At 48.5% G+C, this 25,134-nt stretch overlaps 1 protein-coding gene across 3 annotated transcripts in view; it reads right to left on the bottom strand.

Moving 5' to 3' along the window:
- The window catches only part of RRBP1 (ribosome binding protein 1), a 65,004-nt gene extending 55,317 nt beyond the window's left edge, over positions 1-9,687 (bottom strand). For 2 of the 3 annotated variants that reach the window (XM_058684809.1, XM_058684811.1), the window contains exon 1: positions 9,425-9,686. The gene's annotated coding sequence lies outside the window, so the exon portion shown is untranslated. Of the gene's footprint in view, positions 1-9,424 lie in introns of all 3 variants that reach the window. The other variant, XM_058684810.1, reaches the window with a different exon arrangement.
- Between the last annotated feature and the right edge of the window lie 15,447 nt (positions 9,688-25,134).

Here is a 25,134-nt window from a genome sequence, read left to right as displayed (position 1 = left end):
GGCCCACCACGTATTAACGAATTTCCTGGCCAGATGCTCCCATCTCTGTGACCAAGGGGAAGTATGGGATGAGTGAGCTATTTCTTAGGAATAGCAAACTTCATTCTGGTTCCTTTTTAAAATCAGCCATTGTATCATATGTCCCCAGCCCTCCTGTACTGCTGGTGGGAGTAGAAATGAGTACCTGCACCTTGGGAAGAAGTCTGGCCTCTCCTCTAAAGGTGAGGATATGCCTCCCTGTGGCTCATAATCCCACTCCTAGGTACAGACCTGATGGCCATGTAGATAAGCGGTCACCACAATGAGGGGCAGGACTTTATACTTCGTAATATAACATCTCCTATATTATAAGCCCCCAATCAGAAACTGTCCAAGTACCCATGCAGAATGAAATGGGCACTGGTGATGGACTCACAAGCCGGAGTACTACACAACAATGACAATGAGCTACGAGGCCGACAGCACAGATGACTCCCACACACAACATCAAATGAAAGACCCAAGAGAGCACGGGCCGGGCTTTGTGATTCCATTTACCTGGAGTTCAAATTCGATGGAGCAAATCTGCGTGCCAGAAACCAGCAGCGCAGCTACCCCTGGGGACAGGCAGCAGCTGGAGAGGGCAGAAGAGGAACGTGTGGGGGGATAATATTTCCTGATCTGCTGGTTAAACAGGGTGATCAGTTTGTGGCAGTTTAAAACTGGGCAGTGGACTCACAACAGAGCACTTTTCTGTGTAGGTACTTTGCATTACTAAAGAGTTAAAAATACATATGCCCACTCTGGTAGGAAAAACTCTATCACCCGGAACTTGAAGGAGGAGCATCCTCAGTGCCTGGAGTATCTGTGACACCGTAGCTGCTGCCACCTCCCAGACCTCTCATGGGCGTGGCCGCGTTGCTCCCACCAAAGAGGTGGGTAGCTGGGGTGGGGGGAGGGGGGAGCAGGAAGGCAGTCACCTCACAGTCTGTGGCCACACCTACTGCGCTGGCCGCCAGACAGCATTGAGTGAAAAATCAATCTGTTCAGGGGTGCCGGGGTGGCTCAGTCGGTTAAGTGTCTGACTCTTGGTTTCTGCTCAGGTTGTGATCTCGTGGTTCGTGAGTTCGAACCCCACATCGGGCTCTCTGCTGTCAGCGCAGAGCCCACTTCAGATCCTCTGTCCTCCTCTCTCTCTCTGTTCTCCCCTGCTCATGCGCACATTCTCTCTCAAAAATAAACATTGAAAAAAATGCAAAAATAAATAAATACACACATACGTAAATACATAAAATAAAACTGTTCAGAATAAGGCTCCAACTTAATAAGCTCCCAACTTAACAGGGAAGCAACTTAACACAGAAAACGGTGCCTGGGCTTTGGAGCCGTGGCTAAAGTTGACCTTTTCAATGTCCGCTGACACATCACTGTAAGATTTCATTAAAGGTGTCAATAATTCATTTATTCTTCAGCACTGACCCCTTCGTTTCCTCAATCACTGTGATTGCTACTAAATTCCAAAAATTACTTGGTTTTTCCCCCCTTCCTTACTACAAACATCTAGAACTCAGAAAGAAATTAAAGTGTATTGCACAGAAAGAGGACTACATCGAATTCCTATTCAGGATGAGCCTTAATCGAAAAGAAAACAGTTTTGATGGAGTTGAGTGGTACATTCTAACCACTGAATGAGAAGTTCCAGAAAAACATCCCACCTGGGCTTAGGGCAGAACAAGCGTCTCCACCGTCCCAGGTCAAACAAATAGGCCAGATGTGCCCATCAAAAAGGGAGAGGAATCGGGGCACCTGGGTGGCTCAGTCGGTTAAGCGTCTGACTTTGGCTCAGGTCATGATCTCACGTTTGTGAGCTCCAGCGGCATGTCAGTTGGCACAGAGCCCACCTCAGGTCCTCTACCCTTCCCTCTCTGCCCCTCCCTCACTTACATGCTCTCTTTCAAAACTAAACAAAAATGAAAGAAAGAAAGAAAGAAAGAAAGAAAGAAAGAAAGAAAGAAAGAAAGAAAGAAAGAAAGAAAGAAAGAAAGAAAAAGGAAGAGGAAGGAAGGAAGGAAGGAAGGAAGGAAGGAAGGAAGGAAGGAAGGAAGGAAGGAAGGAAGGGCAAGGAATCCAGGATCTACTTTTCATGTCTCTGCCAAGAAGCAAAGCAGAAGAGCTGGGGGAGAAACAAAAGGATGGGGGTAAACCTGGGACGGACTCTTACCAACCAGACCACCTGCCTGGACCATCTTCTCCCACCTCCCCTGGTTTCCACACGCAAGTGCTCAAGGAGAGTAACCTCCATGCGGGAGGTAGCAGGTTAACCTCATCAGTTCCTGTACTCCTCGAAGTCTGACTAAAAGAGAGAATAAAATGCCAACTACAAGAAAAGAATTTTCCTCCTACCACTAAGGAACACTCTTGCTCACTAAACACAAAATCCACCTCTTCTCAGAGCAGAACCGTCACATTGTTCAAAGCAAAAATAACATTTTTTTTCCTGGTAAGCGTGTGGTCGCTGATACACTCAGTTACTCCCTGAAGCCCCACCAATGCTCATCAGCCACAGAAGGAAATCAAGGGTGCCTGCTGTGGATTCTCCTCCGGGAACTGCGGAGCAGCTGGGAAGGACCCAGAGCTGGTGAGGCACCCTGACATGGATGGGGGGCTATGAAGGGACAGAGAGGACTGAGATTAATATAACTGGCCTGGGGGCACCTGGGTGGCGTCCAACTTCAGCTCAGGTCCTGATCTCACAGTTCGTGGGTTTGAGCCTTGTGTTGGGCTCTGTCTTGATGGCTCAGAGTCTGGAGGCTGCTGCAGATTCTGTTTTTTCCCTTCTCTCTGCCCCTCCCCTACTTGCTCTCTCTCAAAAAATAAACATTAAAATATATATATATAATGTAATATATATAATGTGTACATATAACTGGCCTGGAAGCTTATGACACCCGGGAGAAAGCCAATGCCCAGGCCTTCCACTTAGGGTCACTTCAAACCCCTGGACTCTGTGAGCAGAGCAGGATCATCCCCATTCCAAAGTGTTCCTCCATGAATGTTACTGTCAACCTCTCAACTGCAGCCAGGCTGGAGGGAATCCAAAAATCACTTGGCTCTATAATATGTTTTTGTGTTTTATATCTGATGCTCTAGGAATCCTGACTACTTCAGGCTAAACAATAATACATTCCTAGAACACAAGCACTAGAAAATCCTCTCCCCATTAGCTTGGCAAGGATGGGCATCCACTGTGTGCCAGCCACTGTTCCAGGCATTAGGGATACCAAGGGGAAAGAAAGCAGACAGATCCCAGCATTGGCAGAGCAGACAAAGTCAGTCCCACGTGCAGCATGTCTGGCTGATGATAATGAAGGAAAAGAAATACGGAGAAGCAGGCCAGGGAGCAGGGGTGAGGGTGGGGATCACTAGGGGCTGTCACTTTAAGTAGGGAAGAAGATGGGGGAGAGCAAGCCCTGTGGCCTTCTAAGAAACAGCGGCCAGGGGCGCCTGGGTGGCGCAGTCGGTTAAGCGTCCGACTTCAGCCAGGTCACGATCTCGCGGTCCGTGAGTTCGAGCCCCGCGTCAGGCTCTGGGCTGATGGCTCGGAGCCTGGAGCCTGTTTCCGATTCTGTGTCTCCCTCTCTCTCTGCCCCTCCCCTGTTCATGCTCTGTCTCTCTCTGTCCCAAAAATAAATAAAAAACGTTGAAAAAAAAAAAATTAAAAAAAAAAAAAAAAAAAGAAACAGCGGCCAGCTGCGTGGACAGCAACAGCACATACAAAGGCCCTGAGGCAAAAGCATACGGATAAATAGGCCGATGTGACTGGAGCAGAGGACACAGGCAATGGCAGGAGTGAAGCCACAGTGAAAGCGGGGCCCTTGGAGGCCACTGTGAAGACTCTGGCCAAGGAGGGTCTCAAGCAGAGAAGTGCTAAGAAGGCAGGGGGTGAGAGCTAGTGAAGTAATCCACAGAAGAGAGGGGTCTGGATCAGGGTAGTGCCAGCGGAAGAGGGGAGAATGGTTGCATTCCTGCTCTGTTTTGAACATGGAGGTTTGCTGCTGTACAAGATACAAGAACCAGAAAGCCAATAATTAAGGATAAACCGAAGTTTGTGGCCTGAGAGATGGAGCCATCTGGCCTAGCTTCGTTTTACATGAAGAGGCAATGACAGCCCAGGGAGGACAAAGTCATGTCCAAGCTCACATAGCTTGTTTCTAGGACCAGAACCCCAACTAGCACTTCTCCCTCTGCCCCAAACTGCAGCTCAGTGGGAGACAGTAGTGACCACTCAGGTCACACCCGGATGCCCTCCAACTCCTCTATGCTCTCAGACACCGCAGCAGACAGTGCCCCCTCGGAGACCACCGATACTAAGCATGGAATGTAAACCAGGGTAGGAATGCTGGTGAACGAACCACGAACCAGAGAGGATGACCACAGCCCCTGCCTGCCATGCAAGAGAATAGACCTGCTGTGCTCACACACTCCCATTCTCCCAAAAGAACTCCCAAATCTAGACTTTAATGAAGAAATTCTCCTTTAGAAGGCGGCTCAGCTGTTTAACAACATGAGGTTGGCCGAACAAATCTCATATGCAGGCCAAGTTCAGTCCACACAGGGCACCATCCTGGAACCAGTCCCAAGACAGCCTAAAACAGACCTGGTTCACTCACACCTTGACCAGGGTTAGGGCATGGAATTAAAGTTTCAGTTTAAGATGGACTTTTAGTCCAACTTTTCAGCCAGCAGATGACATTCATTATTCCTATAAATAGCTGATAACTTCTAAACCAACCTCAGTGGACCTCCTCTCCCACCGAAAAGAGAATATGCAGCTGCCCATCATTCTGGGTTCTTTGTTAACTTTGGCTTTACCTTATTCTCTGTGGAGTACTAAGATAAGCCCCTTAGAACAGCCAAGAATTCAAAAAGTCTTCCCAAATACCGTCCAATGATTCTTTCGAAGTTATACAGAGAACAGAGTCCTGCAAATGACCCAGGAAACAATTTATGCCAGCCAACTATGAAAACACCAATACACTGCTAGTGTAAGGTTCAGGGACCAGCAGCTGTTCCAATCTTGCCAAAATAATCGAACTCAGATGCAATACTTTGCTCACAAATCAAAGTTGCTCCCATTGCTAGACAGTGGGAGATACGCCACTCAAGGCACTTAAACATATTAGATGTGTCCGGTTTTTACCTGTGGGAGTCCGGTTGCCAGTTTCAGGAGACTCATCAGAATTTGTCTGCCCAAGAAAACAACCTTCTAGGAAGTCCCTGAGTTAATTTTCTATAATGCTGGATGGCCCTCTTGCCCACGCTCTCACTTAGAATTAAATATTAACTTTCCCTACAAGCCATATGCTGTCTGCCCAATACCTATTTGGCTTGGTTTGACCATTTTGATGCTGTTGATAATAGGTAAGAACTTCCCCAGGGCAGGGCCACTATCTGTTCTGCTCCCCCACCCACTTTTTTTTCTTGGTATGCAATTTACAATGCACACAAGGAGGCAGGAATAAACGTTTTCTAAAGGCAATTAGGGTGAAGCCCATGAACTGCCACTAAGTCAACCGTTTTTAACGTATAAAATGGGGCATTTTATGTGGTTCGACATAATATTCCTAAATGATCAAGAACAGAGACTTGAATGTTTAAAGAATTCCAGCTACCTGGAACTCTTAAAAAGAAAAAGAAAAAAAAAAAAAAAAAAAAAAAGAATTCCAGCTATCTCCAGACCAGCATTGCCCAGGAGAACTCTCTATGATAATGGAAATGATCTAAATCTGCACTGCAAACGTGTGGCTACTAAGCATTTGAAATACAGCTAGTGTGACTAAGCCATATTTTACTGGCCTCACTGTAACTGTCTTCAGCTTAAACAACTCTATGCAGCTACTGTATTGGACAACACAGTTGTAGACGACAGTTTTTTTTTTTTTTTTTTAAGTTTATTTATTTTGAGAGAGAAAGAGAGGGAGGGGGAGGGAGAGAGAGGGAGAGAGAGAGAGAGAGAGAGAAGTCCCACCAGAGGAGGGGCAGAGAGAGGGGGACAGGGGATCCAATGAGGGCTCTGTGCTGACAGCAGAGTGCTCAGTGTGGGGCTCAAACTCCCAAACCGTAAGATCATGACCTGAGCTGAAGTTGGACGCTTTACCGACTGAGCCACTCAGATGCCCCTAGATGACAGTTTCTTTGCACGAGAAACAGGTCTCACTCATTTATATTTAATGTTTGAAGGCCCAGCATGCAGGAGACACTGCATAAAGAAATGAAAAATACCTTTTTGCACTGATCACATTTTCAACTGGCTGTCTACCTTTCTTCCTCTGAAGCTCTTAATTCCAATCTTCTAGATCCATGTCTTCCCTTGAGTAGTTACTATCCCAGTAAATGTGGAATTACAGGACCCTGTGGGTGAACATTCAGAAGGCCACGCCCACACTGCCCAGGAACTGGGCAACAGGAACTGGCCTGACAGCCACCTGACCTGCTGGGCCTCCACATTTCCAGCAGTAGAATGGGAACAACACCTTTTCTATGGAATGAGGTTGTGCAAGGCCTAGGTACACACTGAAGTTGTGGACTCTATTACTAAACAGTAAACCTTAAAAACCAAACTGGGCTCAGCTTGAGTTGTCCAATAAAGTAGTTGGATAACTGAGAGAATATTGACAGGTATGGCGGTCTACCAGTCAACATTCAACATGTTACAGGCCAGGCCTTAACTACAGTAGACCTAGGATGTACAGATGGATAGCACAGACTCTTCCTCTGTAATTCGGACTGACCGTTATTTTTTCCCTCCTGAAGCAAGATTTTAGGGCAGAAAACTCTGCTATCTGGAAAGAACTTTTGAGTCCCTGCCTATGTGTCATTCATTAGCTAAAGTTCCCAGAGATAAAAGAACAATGAGTCTGGGGTCCTGACACTTTTAAAAGGTGTCCTTGTTACATACATAGTAAGCCAATATTCCAGTTAAATCATTCCCATTCAACCACTTAGACAGAATTTGGTACTGTATAATTATTGCAGCCTGTTGACTCTTCAGCAAAGAGCTTAATTGCTAAAATGTGACTCAATGACTTGGATTTATCTAAAACTCTCCCATCACCAAAAAAAAATATTCATACACCAAGGTACCACTCTAACTTCTAAACTCTTTATAGATGTTGAGAGGCTGATTCCTAACTACAAAAGAAAGGAGTCCTGTTATAGCAGAGTGCTTATGGCTCTCCCCATTGGCCGTCCTCTGCTTCCAAACCCCAGGACGCCTCACTTGTCCCCATCCCAGCCGCCCTGCAGGCCACGTCTGCATTGCTCCAGGTTAAGGGAAAACTTAGCCTAGTAGGAGGTATGCCCCCACTTTTCCTCCTTTGCTTAAATAGAGAAGGAAGTGGTATCTCCAGGACCTTAGAATCGGAAGCTTCTTTTCTGGAAGGGAAACAGGTTGGCAGCCCCTGGTGGAGCTGACCTTTAGAAAGTTCATGAAGTAATTGAGACATCACCACCGTAGGCAGCATGCTGCAGGATCACCAGGACCTCTCTGGTGTCAGATTAAGAGGAAGTTAAGAGCACACACAGAAGGAAAGTGTAAGGAGGCAGGCAGAGACAGTAGGAGAAGGCTCCCCAACTGTGTAGAGCTGGCATAAAATGTGCAGCTGTCCCTCCTAAGACTACGAGAAAGAAGACCCAGGTCTCTAGAAACACTCAGCAGCCAGAGTTCTAAAGAGGTATCTAGCCTAGGATGTGAGGTCCTAGTGGGCCCACTTCCTCAACCTCCAAAATATACCATCCAGATGCCCCCAGCCAGCACAATAAGCAAACAGTGGTGGGAGGCTCCCAAGCACCCTTTAAAGTTTCATTTCCTTGGTGCTTCCCAGTCTCTGCTGACCTCCGACCTCCAGGAGTATTGCCAAACTGCCGTCTGTTTGCACAAGGTCCTAGTTTTTCCCAGCACTTGTGGGGGAGGCTCCTCTGACCATGCGGTGAGAGAGTAGGTGGTATCTCTCCAGGCTACAGATAAGGAAACCCAGGTTCGGAGAGGTTAAGGGGCTTGCGCAGGGGGTCTGTAAGAGAGGCATCGGTTGGACCCTGGGACTTATGCGAGCCTTCGGTCTGTGGCAGGCGGGCTGGAGTCAGCCCCAGACTCCACCTCCCTCTGGTGCCCCACAAGCCCCTAAAAACTCATCCGAGCATTAACAGGCAACACTTGTTGGCTATTCCTTACACGTGCTGGGTCTTCACAGCTTTTCTCTTAAGTAGAAATGATAAGCAATCCCGTTTTTCAGAGGGGAAAGCGAGACATCCGAAGTGAGGCAGCTTGGCCCTGGTCACCCTCAGAGCTTCAGGGATTTCAAAAGCCCACTCCCTTAACCGTTATACCACAATGAGCTACCATTTATGGTCTGTAAGCTGGGGAAGGGTCCCTGACGCTTCCCGGACGCCCTACTGGAAGCGCGGACCCCAGCCCGTCTTCCCTGCCCCAGGGCGCGGACTGGGGAACCCGGCGGGCTGGGGCGAGCGCCAGACCGGGTGCCAGCGCGCCCCGGCCCGCCGGTGCCCGCTTCCGCCCGGGCATGGCACCGCCGGGCCATTCATCGTGGCGCGGGCGGGGCGGACCGGGCAGGGCCCGGGTGGCCCCGTCACCCCGCTGGGCGCCCTCGCGCCGGGCTCCGCGCGGCCCGGCCGGGAAAACGGTGCCCCTAGCCCCGCCGCCAGGGGGAGCAGGGAGCCGCCGCCCGACTCCGGGAAGTTGCCATCGCGGCCGCTCGGGAGTCCGGACCCCGGACGGCCACGGTGCTCTCACGGCGTCCCCTGCAGCCCCGCGTCCCGGGCCAGCCCTGTCGGGGGCCGCCCGCCCCCCGGAAGCGCCTCCAGGCCGCAGCCCGCAGGCGGGCGTGCTGGGCCCGCGGGCCCCCCATTCAATCCCGCCCTCCTCCCCCCCGACCGGCCCCCGCCGCCTTCCGCCCGCCCCCCCCCCCCACCCCTCCAGCCCGGACTCCAGCCCGGCAACGTCATCCGGCCGCTTCCCGAAACTTAACCCCTTCCTCCGCCAGCTGTGCGCAGCCCCGCCCCACCGCCAACTTTCTTCGCCCAACTTCGGAGCGTGCGGGCCGGCCCGACGGCCCGCAGGGAGGGAGGGGTCGCCACGTCGTGCCGCCAGGCCGCCGCAGGTCCCCTCCGACCGCTTAGGGGCGTGGGGTCCACGCCGCGGGGCGCGCTCCACTGCCGCCCCTGCACCGGGTTCACCCGGAACACGCCCCCCCAGGGCCCGACCCGACCCCGAAGGTCGGTGGCCGCGGCGACGGCCGGCGGCGGGCGGCGCCGCCGGGGGAGGGGCCGCCAAGGAGACGTGTCACTCGCGGCGCGGCCGGCCCCGGCGCCCCGACGGCCCGGCCCGCGCGCCGCCACCGCCGCTGCAGGGCCCTGCCAAGTTTCTTACCTGCAGCCGGAGACGCGGGAGGGAGAGCGAAAGGGCAGGAGCCGCCGCCGCCGCGGAACCGGGAGAGAAGCCCGCTGAGCCTCCGCCGAGAAGCCGCCCCCAAGCAGCTGCAGGCACCGCGACCCCGACGCCGTCCGCCCCGTCCGCCGTCCGCTCCGGCCGCTCGCTGGCTGCGTGCGCGCGTGTGGAGTCGTGGCACTTTCTGCCTCGGAGCTGGCGAACGGCCCCCTCCGCCGGGATCGCCGCCTCCTGCCTTCCCCACCCGGGCCAGCCATTCATCGAGCCGCCTTTCCCCATTGGCCCGCGCCCCGCCACTCCGCGGGTCACTGGCCAGTCAGAGCGCGGGCGGCCGAGCCGCGGCGGCGGCCATTGGGCGAAGAGGAGGGTCTCCGCCTCGGCCAATGGGAGAGGGGAGGAGCTGCGGGGAGCCTCGGGGGGCGGGGCCAGGGAGGGGCGGGGTCGTGCGGTGCGGCGCTCGGCCTTGCGCGGGGGCGGGGCGGGGCCGAAACGCCCAGCCAAAGCGGGAGGGGGCGCCGGTAGGTCCCGCCCATCCCAGGCCCGCGGCACCGCTCGCAGTCTCTGCCTTGGGGCGGGCGCTGCCCAGGCAGCCTGCAGAAGGTGCGAATACAGGGGATGCCGGGCCTGAGCCCCTGGATCTCGACAGGCTGAGGTGGCGGTGGGTGTCACCCTGAACGCGGTTGCGCAACCCGCCAACAGCAGAGAGGAATGCCTTATTTAAAGCCACTGAATCCCACTCCCCCCCGCCCCCCAGCAGCGGCTCCACCGGGCCCAGGGTGTGAGGACAAGTTCGGCTGGGGGTCAACCCCGAGAGGACAAGTTCTAATCTTCAAAGAGATGGCATTCAGTACCGGAAAGGATTTTCTTGAGCAAATGGAGGAATTGAGATGGAAAGGCCAGAAGGTGCACAAGGAATCCAAGGTGGATGTGATTGCACCCATTTTTAGGGGTGGTGCAATTGAGTACAGTCTAATAGAGTTACTGGTACAAAGCACAACTGGCAGAGCAATAAATATAACCCACCCTATGGCGTTTGGCTCCATGTAAGGAAGAGGGTGAGGGGGTCTGACCCAAGCAAACTCACCCATTTCCCTGAAAACTGAACAAATAGTACTTCTTCATTATGTAGTTTCCTCCCCTCAATACAAGCCAACACTGTCTCTTCATAACCAAATAAGTCTTTCAATTAAGATAATTTTAGGCCTGGTTTTTAACCATTATATCAGGGTCTTTTAAGGCCAACTCTGAATGTGAGCCAAAGCCAGCTTCTTTCAAATTAAGGTCTCCAAAAACCCAAAAGGGCTGCTGCAGCCTAATCTCCACACCACTTCCCTGGCCCCTGAGGCTGCAGAGTCCTGTTCCTAATACATGTTTCTTGGGCAATTTCACATTACCCCTTGCTCTGTCACTGGTGCGGTACTAGCTGTTGTTAGAAAGATGTGAAAAATGGTAAGGGACTAGAGGGGCGGAGTTGAAATTAAACCGTTCATTCCTATTTTTAATCTCAGCAGTTCCTTAACACATTAATGATTAATCAAAGGGAATTAACCTGGATTAACTTTCAACACTCAGTCTGTTTCCAGCGGTGAGCCCCCGCTTGAAATAAAAGTCAAGAATCTCAGCCTCTGGCCGGCATATCAAGTAGTTCTTTTTTTTTTTTTTAAGTTTATTTATTTATTTTGAGAGAGAGAACGAGAGCATGAGTGGGGCAGAGGCAGAGAGGCAGAGAGAGGATCCCAAGCAGGCTTCGAGATGTCAGCGCAGAGCCCAACACGGGGCTCGCTCTCACGACTGTGAGATCATGACCTGAGCTGACTGAGCTCAGGTGCCCCACATCAGCTAGTTCTAATTGACCATGGGTAAACCGGTTAACTTTTCTGAACATGGATGTATCCCTCTAGGGCAATCTGAGTTTTAGAGAAGAAAGTCACTCATTGTTCATTCATTCATTCATTCATTCATGCATTCATTGGTGTTTGTTGAGTGCCTGGTATTCACTACCAGGCTGGGCATAGCCTAGAGTGACATGCAGACCAGGTGAAGGCTCAACTGCCCCTGAGGGCCTTGCTGTGGGTTTAGGTTTTCCCAGAAGCAGATCCTGACATGGATTCAAGTGACTCACTTGGCGGTAATCACAGGACACATTGGTAGAGAAGTAGAATGGGAGAGAGCTGTGTCAGGCAAGTAGCACAATATCAGGCTAGTGACTGGTGTGGGCAACCAGGGCTCAGAATCGCTGGGCATGCCGGGACACTGTGTGGCACATGTCCCAGAGACGTCCTACCTGCAGGATGAGGAGGTGTGTTATTTACCCACCACTCCCACTCCTCGTTGATTGAGGGCTTCTTCTGGGAGGACTTTAACTGGTCTCATGCCCCAGAGAAAAGCCTTCTGGCAGAAAAAGGCAGCCGCTTGCAACAAGAAGCCCTTGGCAGAAGGATGCGTGTGCCTGGAGGGTGTGGAGGGGTCACAGTAGTGTCTTCTTTGCAACTGTGATGCCGAGCCTGACACAGCACCTACACAGAGTAGAGGCTCAGTAAACACATGTTCCATAAATACGTCAAGTGAATTACAGGATTGCAAAGGATTACAGGATTCCTAGGGGTGAGGGGTACTTCCCCAAAAGGGGCTCTATGTTCCCTCCCATAATCTGACATTTGGTTTGGCTTCATCCCAGTGTATGTTTCAATATGGAGAGGTGGCCTGGCCTGAGCCTTTGCCTGTCCTCCCTCCCTACTCCTTGTCCTCTCTCCACCAGGTTCTGTTAGGGCCAGGGCAGCCCCCACGCCCCACTGCCCCTGCCGCCTGGCCTAGCCTGACTCTCACCACGTGCCCGCGGAGCCCCCCAGCCTTGGTCCTGCTCAGCGTCGTCAGCGTGTCTTGATCTTGCGGCTCTCCCATGGTGTGTCTGGGGAAAACAGGAACCACCCCAGGATTAGGTGGATGGGGGTGCCTGTGTGGAGCCAGAGGGGCTTCCCTCAGGCTCAGGGCCCCTGGCCCTGCTGTGTCTTCTATCGCAGGCTCATATCTGCCAAATCACACAGCCTTCCATGGCAGCAGAGAGACCCCGTGGCACACTGCAGCCTCCAGGTCCTGTCTGCTCAGTGCTGGGCACGAGGCTAGAGCCTGGGAAACAGGTCTCTGCCATCCCCCTGGATGATAGTCCAATGAGGGGCTGTCACGGTAAACGGGCCAGAGAGAGAGGCCCGAGGTGATGGAGGGCCCTCAGGCAGGGGCGCTAACCTAGACTGAGGAGAGCAGAGGGGGTGACAGAAGCAGAAGCTTGAAAGAGAAGTGGCAGTTACCTAGCCCAGAGAGTGGGTGAAGGGTGCACCCGGTGAGAGAGGAGCAAGGACAAAGGCCTGGTGACCCAAGCTGGCATGATGCACTAGGAGCAACTCTGAGTTGTTTTGTTTTGCCAGAACCCCCAAGACTTGCAGAAGACCGTAAGAGGAGACGAGTCTCAAAATGTGATCATAACGAGCACCAAGGGAACCATTTTGGGTGATGTCAATGGTCCATATCTTGGTGATAGTGATGGTCACATGATCAAATCACCCTCTCTTGAAAGGGTGAAGTTGGTTTGTAAGGAAATTGTATTTCAATCAACCTGACTCAAAAAGAGGGCGTATTGGGTTTTCGTTGTGTGTTAAAAACAAATAGAACATTCTTCATAGGAAACCCTAAATATACAAGAGTAATTACCTGGTATGGCCTATGAACTCATGGCTGTGCTTTGCTTTCTATTACTAAATTGCAAATATTATTTTAAATGAGTAGAAAGATGAGAATATCTTACAGTGTAAAAAGAGCTTTTGCTTTATCGACATCTATGAAAGGATGATAAATGACAAACAGAATTAAATGTTATGTGGGAAAAAGTCATTGTGACAATATGTAACATTTTTACATCTTGTCATGTGCCAGACATTATTTGAGATGCCCTACATATAGGTAAAAATATTTAATAACACTCAGAATAATTCAATAAAGAGGTACAGTTATTATCTCCATTTTATTAATTTTTTTTAATGTTTATTTATTTTTGAGAGTGATACAGAGTGCAAGCCAGGAAAGGGCAGAGAGAGAGGGAGACACAGAATCTGAAGCAGGCTCCAGGCTCCGAGCTGTCAGCACAGAGCCCAACGTGGGGTTCGAACTCATGACCTGAGCCGAAGTCAGATGCTTAACTGACTGAGCCACCCAGGTGCCCCTTTTATTATCTCCATTTTAGAGATGAGGAAACTGAGGCACAGAGAGGTTAGATAACCTGCCCAGTGTCACAGGGCTAATCAGAAGAGGAGTGTTTGGCTCAGTGCACATGCACGTAACTCCTGCATTTGGTGTCAGATACCGGAAGGTGTGCTGTACCTATGTGTGGAGGGGGTAACTCTGACCTTCAGTGGTGGTGACTCAGGGAAAGGTTTGTGATCAATGACAGCAGACATCACTCCCTTGGCACTCTCTTTCCCATGATAGTGATGATCAGCTTGGTTGGGGACCCACTAGGTTGAGGAACCGTTATGATAGCTCCAGAGATGAGGGTTTAGGAATGGGACAGTGGTAGGAGCGGGGGATGCAATGATCCTTTGGGAGGGGTGATTAGGAGGTGAAATAGGTGAGGGTTGGTGACCATGGGGTGAGGGACAGAGATTTGCCACTTGCGAGCCACTGTTCCTGGCCTGAGTGACACCACTGGAGCAGGACCCACAGGAGAACGGACACATAAGGGACAGGAACTGGAGAGGCTATTACATGTTTATTGACATGTGGAGTTTGAGGAGGCTGAGGGAAGTCCGGGTGGAGACACCGTTTCTGTGGGCGTGAAGCCCAGGTGCTGAGGCCAGTGTGGGTAACACACACCGGAAACCCAAGTACATGAGTGGGGGTCCAAAAGGACGGAGATGCTCATGTGTGGCATATAGAGCTGGGAGCTGCATGTGGATGGAGACAGGAGAAAGCCAAGACTAGAGTCCTGGACAGAGAATGGAAAACCCACAAAAGAGTCTGTATTGATCAGCTTTTGCTGCATAACAAACCACTCCAAACCTCAATAGCTTTAAAAAAGGCTCAAGTCTTAGATGATCTTGGCTGGCCCATGCCTGGATCTTTGGGTGGGCTGGGGTTCACCTTTAGTTTGGGCTTGACTGGGGCATCTTAGAAGTACTGCTCCACCTGGATCCCTCCCTTCTCCTGGATCAGGGAGGTAAAAGGGGCATTCACCTCAGCAACAGCTGAAGCAAAGGAAAACAAGCAGAAATACACAAAGTCTCTTGAAGGCTTACAACTGTGTCACTTCCACCTTGTTCTATTGCCCAAAGCATGTCACGTCGACAAGCCTAGATTCAACAGGAGGGGAAATATGGCCAGGCGTGAAGAAAGGCACTACCGAGGCAATCTACCACTGAGCCCAAGAAAGATGGCAAGGGTAAATCAGGAGAGGATCGGGGTTCGTGGAAGGGAGAGAGTTTCAAGAAATAAAGAATGGTAAGCACTGTTAAATGCATCCTGGTAATCCAGCAAGATAAAGACTGGACTATGTGTTAAACATGGCAACTCAGGAGTCACCAGGGACCTTTGGGAAATAGTTTTAGAGAAGGAGTGGATGATAAGGTAGCCACCAACCTGTGGAACGTTCAGAGATGAATGACAGTGGGGAGAGACGAAGCCATGTGCACCCATCCATCCAACAGATGAATCCAACTCAGTATCTGCTATGTTTCCGTCACTGTTCTAAGTGATGGGGAGACAGCCATGAACAAAGTAATGGGTTTCCTTTCCTAAAGCTCTAGTGAGAGAAAGTAGACAAGTCAACCAATAAATAAACAAGATGAATTAAAATGGTGCAAAAGGCTATAAGAAAAAGAGAGCAGCATCTAGTGATGGAGAACATGGTCAGAGGAAACCCTCCTGGGGAGGTGATGGTTGAGTTGACACCTAAACATGAGAAAAAGCTGATCTTGTCTTGGAAACGATGATAAGAAGAATAAGTGAAAAAAAGCCAGGGGTGGCCGGAAGCTTAGCAGGTAGTTCAGGGAACAGGAAGAAGGCTGTATGGCTGGAGCTCCAGGAGGAAGAGAAGAAAGGCAAGGGAAGCAGGAAGGTACCTAGGTCCTGCATTCCCTAGGAGGTATTGGGAAGCCAATGAGGGTGGGGAGCTTTAAGCAGGAAAGTCTTGCAATCTGATCCACATTTAAAAGATTACATTAGCATTAGTTAAGTTAGTGGGAATGAGGGATCCCCAGACCAGCTGGTAGGCTTTTGCAAAATTCCAGGCAAGATGAGAATGTTACGCTGGTAAATATTTAACAACTGGCTATGGAGGTAGGGGCTAGAAGGGGCATTTCTAATTTGCAGCAATTGGCAATTTCAATGGTGTCACTACTCCCATCATAGCTGATTTCAAGCTACTGAGTCACTGAACACAAAGGTGGGAAGGAATTTGCAACAATATGCCTTCATATATCACAGAGATAATCTCATAAATTATCTCAAAGACATACGCAATAGTAAAATGTAGTGAAATATTTGGGAAGTGATGATGTTTAGTATTTATTACTTTTGTTTTTCACATAATCTATTTCATTGTAAGTTTATATCATTAAAATTTTGTAACAAGCTTTTTCTTAAGTTTATTTATTTATATTGAGAGAGAGAGAGAGAGCCAGGAAGAGACAGAGAGAGAGGAAGAGAGAGAATCCCAAGCAGGCAGCACAGAGACTGATGCGGGCCTCTATCTCACGAACCACAAGATCATGATAAGCCAAAATAAAGAGTCAAATGCTTAACCGACTGAGCCACCCAGATGCCCTTTATCATTAAAAATTTTAATAATGGCTGTGTTTAATGAACTGCTTGAAAAATTCTTGAAAATGTAACAATCAGCTGTCGTGAGCCAGTTGGCTTCTCCACACTGTCATCTGGACCAGAGTAGAGGGTGTGTGTGTGTGTGTGTGTGTGTGTGTAAGAGAGAGAGGGAGACAGAGACCCAACGAGATTTGAAAATATTAGAACAATGAGATATTGTACATGCTCATGTTGACATTTCTGCACACATCTCATTCCTTGTGTGAACTTTGAACTCGTTGGGGTCAGTAGCTCAATCTGATGCATCACGATGCTCCTTGAACACCTAGCCCAATGCCTTGATTCTGCACAAACTCACCCTAGGTTGGGTCTCCCCAGAAGACATTGAGGAAAAGATTTGAGTGAAGGCAGTTTATTTGGAAGGTGATCCTAGGAATCACCAGGAAGGAAGTGGAGAAGTGAGACAGGAAGGGAAGACGGCCAAAGAGCAGTGCGTGGTCAGCACATTTCCTCTGTAGGCAGCTGAAGCCTTAATTCCAGCAGGGAACTCTGGGAGACAGTGTGGACTATGCCTCAGAGTCACCCAAACTGAGAAGCAAGGAAGCTTGGGTACTTATTTACCAGCTCCTATCCACCACTGGTTGAAGTCTACTCCTATTTCCAGCCCACACCACGGATGAAGCCCTGAGAAGAAGGTTGCTGGTGTTTGCGATCAGAGGCTGTTGAGATGCACAGGAATGGCGGACCGGATGTGAGAAGCCACCAACCGTGTCGGTCAGGAACTCCTAAACATTTCTTGAACGAATGAACAAACGAGCGAATGAATGAAGGTAGGGCCCTTTGGGTGCTTTTAAACACAAATTTAAGATTCAAAAGTCTTAAAAGAGAACGTAGCTCCTTCCACTCCATAGGCAGCACATTTCAACTTTTGCAAAACTAGAGCGGAAGACCTATGATACCCCAGACGATTTAAGTTTTGCAGTAGTGTTACTTAAAGTCAGAGGAATTTTATTATGCACTTAAAGAAAAATCTCTATAGATGGACTAGAATAACTGTCAAAAGAAAAATAGAACTTACACAAAGAAATTAGATGGTAAGTGTGAACCTAAATCACCCATTTTTAAGGTTGCTAGTGGTAGTAACAGTTAACTCTGGTAAGAGTGTTTGGTTTTGTGTGGGTGACATTGGAAGGGAGCTTGGAGTTAGGAGTTTTGCAAAAATGAGGACTAACCCACTGGCTGGTTGTGAGCACCCAAAGAAAGCAAGGAGGCGGGGCGGTGGGGGGGGGGGGGAATAGATGGATGATGTTTATCTGGCACTTGCCTGTTTCTAAAATGCTTTGCAAATGATCCTGACTCGAACCACAGGAGAGACGTGGTGTTATTGTTCCCCTCAGTAGCATGCGTGGCAGGTGACTTCAGAGAAGTGCAGTAGCTCTTCAAGACTTCGCACTTATGACAAAGTTGAATAAGCCTCGGAGACTCCAGAAATGGCATCTTTCCGTAACACACCCCTCTGGGGTCTGGAATCACCCTCCTCGGTCTGCGATGGGAAGTACCAGTCGTGAGTAATGTTTCGTGGCCCTGAGGTCAGCTTGGCAGGGCTAGATGCCTCTCACTGGACATCCTGGGACAAAGCCTGAGAGCCACTGAGTTAGATGCACGATGGGGCCTCATTTTTCCAGCCATGTACACAAAGCATCCTTCACCAGCCTAGCTGGTTAGACATCTTGCCTCTTCTCTGTGATTACCAGCAGTGAGACCTCAGGAGTCCAGAATTTTGCCCCCCACCCCATTCCTGATTTACTTCATTCATTCAATAAATACTTACGGAGCATTACTGCACACGAGAGTCTCTGCTAGGTGCTAAGAATTCAGCAGAGAACCAGACCAATAACACCCTATGCTCACTGAGCTTAGAGTCTGGTAGAGAGGGGGGCAGGCAATCAATAATTCATTAGACTAACGTTCAGCTTGTGGTAAATGCTCCAAAGTAAACAGAGTGAAATGGTACAGAGGAACCGTGAGAAGACCTGAATGTCTTTTTTTTTTTCTTTCTCTTTCCCATCCATGCTTCTCAGTTTTAGCAAACGTAACTTTCCCAAACTACTGCTTCCATCCTGCCTTCACCCCCTCAGGAGGCACCACATCAAATCGTTGTTTCTCTGCCAGACTTTCGTGGAATGCCGTAGCCCGCTGGCTGCGACCTTTGCCAAGCTGTGGCTATTCCTATCTGCGCCCACCCTGTGCCTCAGCCCCCAGCAGGCTCTCCCCACTTCTGATTAGTATCTCTCGCTCCCACCCTTCAAGAACTGCCTGTGGCCCCTCATTCCAGAATCAGGTGCTAAACTTGCCAGGCCTCCTCTTGGTGGAGGTGCAAGATTGGAGCGAACCTGCTTTCTCTCTGCCCTTCCAGAACCCACAGAACCGTTTCTTCCACAAAACCTCTGGCTACAGTCCTCCTCCCCACCCTCATGTCGAGGCCGCTCTGACACAACTGGGCACCAGAGTTCACTGGCAGAGTCTATGTGCAGGAATCACGACTCTTCGACAATGATAAAAACTTAGAAAAGGCCTATGTCGTACGTTTTTCCTTCTGGATTCCCTGGGATTTCAGTTCTGCAACGAGCTGCTTCAGGTTGGGGAAGTCCTTTCTTTGGTCTTAAGAAAAAACTTTTTTTAATATTTATCCATTTTTTGAGAGAGAGTAAGTAGGGGAGGGGTGGAGAGGGAGGGAGACACAGAATCTGAAGCAGGCCCCAGACTCTGAGCTGTCAGCACAGAGCCAGATGCAGGGCTCGAACCCAAGAACTGCAAGATCATGATCTGAGCCAAAGTCAGATGCTTAACTGACTGAGCCACCCAGGCATCCCTCTTTTGTCGATCTTAAATCACTCCCACGTCACTGTGTACTTACTTTTTAAACCCTTACTCTTCCCAGCTCTAGGGCAGAGCTAAGGCACCCCGCTCAAGACCTGGCATCTGCTAAGTGTTCACAGAGTGCATGTCAGTTGATTAGTAAGTGCCTGGCACTTAAAATCATTATTCTATACCCTCCTCCAGGTTCTCCCCTCCAGACTTTAAAAGTGTGGGTCCTTGAGCCTTTCTTCCACGTCTTTTCCCAACCACTTAATCATCGCATGGCTCTTCTCAAACTCTGTTAATCAGATTTTTTTTTTTTAATCATTAGTGAGAATTTTGAAGAAGGTCTTTAACCAGAAGCGGAAAAAAAAAAAAAGTATGAGAAATTCAGAAAGAGCCTGCTAGGGCGGTTGAGTTGAGCTCTCTGCTTCGGTTTGGCAGGCCCCCCAACCAGCTCATACATCAAGCCGCCTGTCTTGGCTCAGCACGACCGCCCAGTCTCCACTGATCTGAATGTGCACTGCAGAAAAATTAGATTTGGTGGGATGAGAACATTGCCTGTAACGCCGTTGACATTCCTCTTCAGACTGCTAATGGTCACTGTCGTCAGAAAAAATCCAGGCCTGGGCAGAAATCAGTTAGCTGGTTTAATTTAGGCAACTTTGGTTTCTTCTTCCAGTGTCATTATACTGGGAGTCCATGGATTCTTTCAGAGTTCTAGGAACTATCTGTGTTGTGTGTGTGTGTGTGTGTGTGTGTGTGTGTGTGTGGGAGAGAGAGAGAGGGAGAGGGAGATGAACTCAGACTAAATCACGCTAAAGTCTTACTGACTTACCATGCAATGTCTCTTTTTATTTTTAAGGTTTATTTTTGAGAGAGAGAGAAAGAGAGCATGAGCAGGGCAGGGGCAGAGAGAGGGAGAGGGAGACACAGAATCCAAAGCAGGCTCCAGGCCCCAAGCTGTCACCACAGGGCCCGACGTGGGGCTCAAACTTATGAACCTCGAGACCACTATCGGAGCTAAAGTTGAACGCTTAACCCACTGAGCCACCCAGGCCCCTCCATGCAATGTCTCTTATTAAATATTTGCACCAAACTGACTCTAAAGACAGGGGAGGGTGAAGGTAGATATTGAGGATGGGCGGGGAGTGGGGATTCCGGGCTCTAAATCATCTGTATTAGGATGTCATTCAGGTATACATAAATAGCCATGTATATATTTTTGCATTCTTCTCCAAAATATATCCACAAAAGCAGATTTTCTAAAAATGAAAATAATTTTACTGTTAGTTTTATCAGAGCAGTATATATGAATACTATACATAGTGCAGATAATATAGGAAAAATATCATGAAAAATATTTAAAAATCACCTGAAGTTCCAACCCTGTAAGGTAATATTTCTTACTTTTTTCCTTCTACACCATTTTCTATTCATAAATACACAAAGTTCATTTTAATATAAGCTTTTAAATTATCTACCATTATATAAAAAGATTCTATGGGGTGCCTGGGTGGCTCAGTCGGTTAAGCGTCCGACTTTGGTTCAGATCATCATCTCACAGCTCGTGAGTTCGAGCCCCACGTCAGGGTCTGTGCTGCTGGCTCAGAGCCTGGAACCCACTTTGGATTCTGTGTCTCCATCTCTCTCTCTGCTCCTCCCCTGCTCATGCTCTGTCTCTCTCTCTCTCAGAAATGAATAAACATTAAAAAAACTAAAAATAAAATGAAAAGATTCTGGCTCTTTATCTGGTGGCATCAGTTCCCGGCACTGGGGATAACCCACCTGTTTTCCAGTTTGGAAAGCAGGACCTCAGGAGTCACCTCTCCAGGAATCATGCACACTTCAGAAGAGGAGGGAAGGAGATGGTAGAAGAACTTTCTAGAAAGTACTGGGTGGGCACTTTAAGGGGAGTGGGGGTGCATTCCTGCCTCTGGTTAAGTCTGCCAGGGCCCTGCCCTGCACTCAGCCAGTGGACAGTGGGTAGCCATCGGTGTGGGCAACACGCAGGGGTCTCTGCAGGCCCGTGAGCACCTTGCAGTGCACTGGTTTTTCCTAAATGACCCACCTACAAACCTACATTAAACTTCCTTGCAAGTGGGCCTCACCCTCCTTCAGCAGAACGCTAAACACGCCAATTCCTAAAGAAGTGTTTTCTTTCTTCCAGGCAAGGAAACTAATGAGCTCCATCTTTGGCATGGATCAGAAAATTCCACCGTGGCGCTGACGGAGCTTATGCCAACACAGAACTTTAAAGAAACCCCACAATGAGAGCTAGGAGGAACAAAGGTAAGGCTGATTGGCCTGAAATCCTTGCTCACAGTCGGGGAAAGAAAAAGGGAAGAGAGAAAGGAACAAAGTACCTGGCTGGGAGAGGTGTGTCCAGTCGGAGGGAGGTGCTTTCCCAAGCCGTTCTCGGAAGCATCCGTCTCCGTGGGCAGCACAATGCCCTCCTTATTCCCCGTGTCCTCACGACACGGTGGCTGACTTGGAACCTTACCCGGCACAGCGTCAGCGGCAAATGTTCAGACCTGCGGCTGCCGGGCACATCTTAGCCAGATTCCCTCAGCCACTAGGGTGGGTTTCCACTCTCAGCAGAGGTGGGAACAAGCCGTGTTTGCCTCACAGTCTCTGGTTTTTGGAAAACAGTTGGCAGACTGAACTGAATAAATACGGCATGTCACCTACTTACCAATAAGTATTTGTTCATTCATTCAGTAAATGATTTTTGAGATAGGGCATGAACAAAACAGACATAGACCCTCTACACAACAAGGTTTGGGATGGGAGGTGGACAATCAGCCTTAAACAAATAAAATAATTTCAGATATTAATACCACAGGGTGACAAGATAGTAAATGACAGCGGGGAGGAGGCTATTTTAGGAAGCTTAGGTAAAGCCTCAAGTGACGTTGCAGCCGAAATCTGAATCACCCAAAGGAACCATCTGCCAGAAGATGTGGGCACAAAAGTCTTCTAGGGAGAGAGAACAGCATGTGCAAAGGCCCTGAAACAGAAACATGTTTGACAATTTCAGGGAATTGAGGAAAAGCTGATGAGGAAGTGGTGGTAATGAGCAAGCTGTAAAGGCAGTGACCAGATTTATTATGAGAATCATCACATCTAACATTGTAGAGATAACACATAGTTTGCACAGGGCTTTGAACACACACTATCTTGATTCAATCATCTCAACATTCCCATTGCACAGATAAAGAAACCAAAGCTCAGGAGGTAACTTCCTCAGGGTCACAAAACTAGACAGGGACTCTGACCAAGAACTTTGTTTGCACAACTCCAGAGGGCATTATTCATGCAGCAGGGGGAGCCATTTGTGTCATTGCTCAGAGTTTGTGCAGTGCACAGCCTGTGCCACTGTACACAGTGACGCTGTGCTGGGTCAGATCTATTTTCTCCAAATTTCTGTGCTTTTTCTGTGCTAGGGATTGTTGGGAATACAAAGAATAAAGATATTATTCCAGCCCTTGGTGAGCAGACAATGTGGTTAAAGAGAAACAATATATGAAGAGATGGTGGATGATATAAGACAGTTTTTGTTTCTGACAAGGATATTATGAACGGTTTAGTAGGGGATGTGAGATTTGATATTGGCTTGAAGATTTAGATTGGTGGACATACAGGAAAAGAAATCCATAGGAGTCATCAGACACATATTCAATAAAAACCTAGTGTGTCATATACATCACCGTAAGTGCTTGCTTCCAGAAATTTGTGATGAAAAAAAATGAACATTTATTATTCTATCATAGAACCACACAGGTTAAATTATGGCAACTCTAAGAAGTGAAAAAGAAAAAGAAATCATCTATAATGTCATTAATGAAACACAACTGTTTTATATTTTAGTGTATTTCCTTTTGGGTTTTACTCCCAGGCAAGCAGTGTGTGTGTGTGTGTGTGTGTGTGTGTGTGTGTGTGTGTGTGTGTATTGATATGACTACGTATGTGAATGTATGGATATGTAATATATGTCATATTACACGTACCACACACACACACACACACACACACACACACACATTCTTACCTTTATTGAGGTATAATTTACGTGCTTTAAAATTCACACATTTTAACTGTGCAGGTTGACGAGTTTTGGCAAATATATGCACCTGAGTAATGCCACTATACTAAAGATCTAGAACATTTCCTTTACACCATGAAGTTCCCTTATCCCTTTAGTCCATCCCCCACCCCACCCCACCCCACCCCACCCCACTCTCACTTCCAGGCAATCACTAAACATTTCTGCTGCCTTAGCCTAGTTCTACCTGTTCCAGAACTTCGTGGAATCAAGTATGTCCCCTTTGTCTCTGGCCTCTGCTGTTCAGGGTGTCTTTGAGGTTTATCACATGATCATGTAGGCGCTAGGACTTTGTGTTCATTGCTGACTAATGTTCCATTATAAACATTTACAAGAATTTGTTATTCACTTGTTATTGAACATTTGCGTTGTTTTTGGTTGGGGGACATTGTGAATAAAGCAGTTATGAACACTTTTGTACAACTGTTGGAGGGGTTTTCATTTCTCTTGAGTAAATACCTGGGAGTGGATTTGCGGGATCATTTCGTAGATTTGTATGTTTGGAGCAAACTACCAAGCACTTTTCCAAGGTGGTTGTACTATTTTACAACGTATGGAAGTTCAAGTTCGCGTTCTTACCAACACTTAGTATTGCTATTCTTTTTTATTATAGCCATGCTTGTGAGTGTGCTCTAGTTTTTTTGCATTTCCCTGGTCATTAGTGATGTTGAGTATTTTTTCACAGGCAAGTGTTTCCATAGTTGTAATTGTTTGTAGACTCTGCCTTTTAAATTTATACTTAATAATACTGTTCTTTTCTGTTTCCCCATGGTCCTAATGATCATTTTATTAATGGTCTTAATACTCTAACACGGGGATTCTCTACAATTTATTCAATCATTCCTCTTTTAGACATTTACATGATTTCCAATTTCCCACATTTCTAAAAAAAAGGCACTGAAATTAACACATGAATGCACATGTTTCTCCCATATTTTAAATTATGTCACAAATTAATCACAAAATAAAACGATGAGGTCGAAGGCATTTTTGTGGCTTTGGGAGTGTAAAATAGGAGATGGATGTCGAGACTGTTGTCTTTGAAGGCACAAGCTGAGCCCCCATTTTCATCTCTTAGCTCTGTTCTGAGGTCTCGGAATTGGGGCCCTTCGTGTACATGATCCTTTTGTCTAGAGGCCAGGCTCATGGTTCTTTGGTAGCCATTATTTTTTGAGTCTTGGGTAATGCCGAAAAGGTTGATAATATCATTAACACAATGTTCCAGGTTGATAGGCTTTATTCTCCCTCTAGCCAAGTTGAAATGTGGGGAAAGAACTCTGGGGTGCCTGGTCCCCTGAGAATGATCTGTGAAGGTGCCCAGCCAAGGAGCAACTGGGGCCATTCACTGGTCGTTCCATAACTTCTGTATGTAAGTGTCGGACTGAAGGGGCCAGGGACTTGATTTGAAGGGTGTTTTGATGCCACGTGGAGTGATTTCATTTGGATTGTATGTTTGTATGTGGGGGTTCTCTGGAGGACAGACACTGATGATGAGGAGGGGTATGTGGGATGAGTTGGGGGGCCACGCCCACTGCAAAGGCAAGGGATGAGTTGGATCAATCCTGCTACAACGCAGGTGTGAGGCTAGACACAGCCATGGCATGGGGGTGGGCACCTAGGACAGCGTGTTAATCCTATCAGGCCAGCAGAGACCCTTACTAACCCTTCCCCCAGATTCTGACAGCCCCCCAAACCTAACAAGAGTCATATTTTATATGGTGCAGGTGCACCTCTGTATTCCTATTTTAAGAGAAATTGTCCAGGGAGGTAGAAGCAAGAGGAATTTGCATAGCAAATCAGTCCCCTGCAGGTACCCCATTCAGGCCTGCCTGTGTGGAAGAAAAGGCCTTTGGGCCAGGTTGCCAGGCCCCTTCTTCCCCCTGGCCTCCCCCTGATAGTGTCATCTGAGCTCCTACACTGT

Source organism: Neofelis nebulosa, chromosome 9, assembly GCF_028018385.1.
Source record: "Neofelis nebulosa isolate mNeoNeb1 chromosome 9, mNeoNeb1.pri, whole genome shotgun sequence".
Taxonomy (NCBI): domain Eukaryota; kingdom Metazoa; phylum Chordata; class Mammalia; order Carnivora; family Felidae; genus Neofelis; species Neofelis nebulosa.
Note: the sequence above shows the minus strand (reverse complement) of the source record. Positions and strands in the feature narration are given on the sequence as shown.